The sequence below is a fragment of the Lagopus leucura genome, unplaced genomic scaffold, assembly GCF_019238085.1.
Source record: "Lagopus leucura isolate 7727_CA_CO unplaced genomic scaffold, USGS_WTPT01 Super-Scaffold_100157, whole genome shotgun sequence".
Lineage (NCBI taxonomy): Eukaryota > Metazoa > Chordata > Aves > Galliformes > Phasianidae > Lagopus > Lagopus leucura.
Genome location: NW_024962334.1, coordinates 41,554,880 through 41,557,564, shown reverse-complemented (window position 1 = coordinate 41,557,564; position 2,685 = coordinate 41,554,880). Strand labels below are relative to the sequence as shown.

Genomic DNA, 2,685 nt, shown 5'->3' with positions numbered 1-2,685 from the left:
TTTTAAAGGCTCCCATTTTGCTCTGGTTGATTCAAAGACATGATCCAACCACTGGACAATAAGGTTGTTCTCTCTCTTGCTCTGCCTCTCTCTTTCACTGGGCCATTCAATATTTTAGTTGAAAGCAAACAGCTCTGCTACAAAAGACATTGGTAAGCAGGAGCATTTTGGCATGGAAGAGACAAGAGGATGAGTATAGGATTTATTTTGTTAATTTAATACTGTTTAGAATGAAATAGTAGCAGGAACAAATTAAAAAGCTGAAAAATGACTTAATGATAGAATTTTTACAGATGTGAGGAGAAAAGTTGCCAAATTACATGAACTGAAAAAGAGGGTAGTGATAAAATGGCAGGTAAATACATTAATCCATTAAAGTAGAACATTGCCAGAGAATAATTGAGGCATTTAAAAAAAAAACACAAAGAGAAAATACTCATAATAGTTACATGCTTATGAGCAATTAAGTGATGTGAGTAAAAAGTTGTAACAGGATTAAAATAATGCATGAGAGTAAAAGACTATAGAGAAGATAAAACACAGAGGTAACATCTGAGTTTCACAATGTATTCAGGTACTGGCATCACACAGGTTTGGTTTCTTTTGTTTAGAAACGTGAATGATGTGCACATAAGCATAGGTACACCTGCAGGATCACAGAAGTTGTGTATGTGCATTTGTGCATGGTAGAACTGTTTCATTTCAGGCTCATGGAACTATTTGTCACTTTATCCAAGAATTCGGAGCGTGGACAAAAGGTCAGTACCAGCTATGCTAAAGACATTCTACCTGCATAGAAAAATATACCCTTTTTACAGAAAAAAAAAAAAACACTTCAGAATTACCTTAAATATTTTCTTTCTTCCCCTCACTGCCCCTTCACCATCTCCAGTCAAGACTTTTGAGCAGGTTAATTGCAGATCATTTGGCCTATTAATGGGCCCCAAATCCACTGGGAACAATATCTGTCAGGCAGTTTATCTAAGATTCAGTAACCTGGATATCTTGACACAATGCTAAGATGTATTGATGGGGCTGGGGGAGAATGAGGAAGGAAAGAGGTGGAGAGGTTTGTGCTATATCCCTGCCCAGACAAGATGGAATTTAGATTATTTTATTATTTATTTTCTGCCTCTTGAGGATGTAAGTAAATCATAGAATCAAAGAGTCATAGAATCATTGAATGGCCTGGGTTGAAAAGGACCACAGTGATCACCTAGTTTCAACTCCCCTGCTATGTGCAGGGTCACCAAGCACCAGACCAGGCTGCCTAGAGCCACATCCAGCCTGGCCTTGAAGCTCTCTAGGGATGGGGCATCCATCCAGTTCCGTCTGGGTGGCTTTCCTTCCTTCCAATGTATCGACTGCACCGCTCAGCTTGGTGTCATCTGCAGACTTGATGAGGATGCACTCGATGCCATCGTCTGTCACTGATGAAGATGTTGAAGAGCTCTGGTCCCAAGACCAGCTCCTGAGGAACACTTGTTACCAGCCTCCACCTTGACACAGAACCATTATTCACAAACTTTATGTGAAAGAATGTTAATTGCTATTAATATCAAAAGTAAGAGCAGTGAGATTATTTAATTGAATAGCATTTTAAATAATGATAGGTGTATGGGAACTATTGAATCAGGGCCTGAACCTCTGATTGATCACCTGAAGCAAGCACTGAGTCGGCTGTGGAAGCACAGGTGAAGGCAATTCAGCTGTGTGACCAGCAGGGGTGGAGCCTGGCTGCACCTCTCCTAGATCCCATTTAAGGGCTGACTGCCATTGAGGAAGGATCTCTCTCTAGAGATTGCTCCTCTTGGAGTTTTTCTCTATAAGCCTGAGATACAGGTAAGCTTTTCTGTTTGTTTCTGATTATCCTTTTCTAATGTGATAATCTTTCTAGTTATATGTTCTCTAAAGACCAGCCTAACTTCTCTCCATATTTGTCAATTACACATCTGTATACTTGCTGCTTATACAATAGATAGATGTTTTACCCTTTGTCACCCAACTGTCTTCCCATCATCTGTGTACAGATTTTACTCCTTACAGATCTATAGATGGACACAAATGGAGTCATTGGAGGCTTGGCACTGCACCGGTGTTCTCTACCACAAAAGGTAAGAGGTAATAGTCTCAAGTAGCACCAGGGGAGGTTCAGGTTGGGTATTAGGAAACATTTATTTTCTGAAAGAGTGGTGAGGTATTGGAACAAGCTGCCCCAGGGTGTGGAGTCACTGATCCTGGGGGTGTGGGCATGGCGGGAGTGGGCTGATGGGTGGAGTCGATGACTTAGTGGACTTCTCCAAGATTTATGATTTTGTGGTTCTGATGTTTTGATGGCACAGATTGCTGGCTGGGCCACAGTAACCAGAGTCTTGTCTGTGACTTGAGGACATCTTAACTTTTCCAGAGAGTAATGAAAAATTGTTTAGTATCCCCCAATGATAAAAAGTAAATCAATGTTCTTTCAGTGTTTTGTAGTTAGATAGTGTTAGTGACATCTGTTTGACAGAAGAGTAGGATTTGTTTCGTGAACATCATAGCAATTCAGTTTATTTAGGAATGATGTTTTAATGTATTGCTGATTTCAACTGTTTTAAAGCTCTCCTTGTTTCTAAAACAGTACTTGAAAGTGTCTTTGGAGAATAGTAAAAGTTTTTCTGAAGACCTTTCGGCATCAGTGAGAAA

General features: G+C 40.1%; 1 long non-coding RNA gene across 1 annotated transcript in view; it reads left to right on the top strand.

The window, feature by feature from the left end:
• Positions 1-1,800: 1,800 nt before the first annotated feature.
• Positions 1,801-2,685, top strand: part of LOC122189186 — a 3,379-nt gene continuing 2,494 nt past the window's right edge. Inside the window, exons 1-2 of the long non-coding RNA XR_006181734.1 lie at positions 1,801-1,842; positions 2,031-2,114. This is a non-coding gene — a long non-coding RNA (uncharacterized LOC122189186). The remainder of the gene's footprint in view (positions 1,843-2,030; positions 2,115-2,685) is intronic.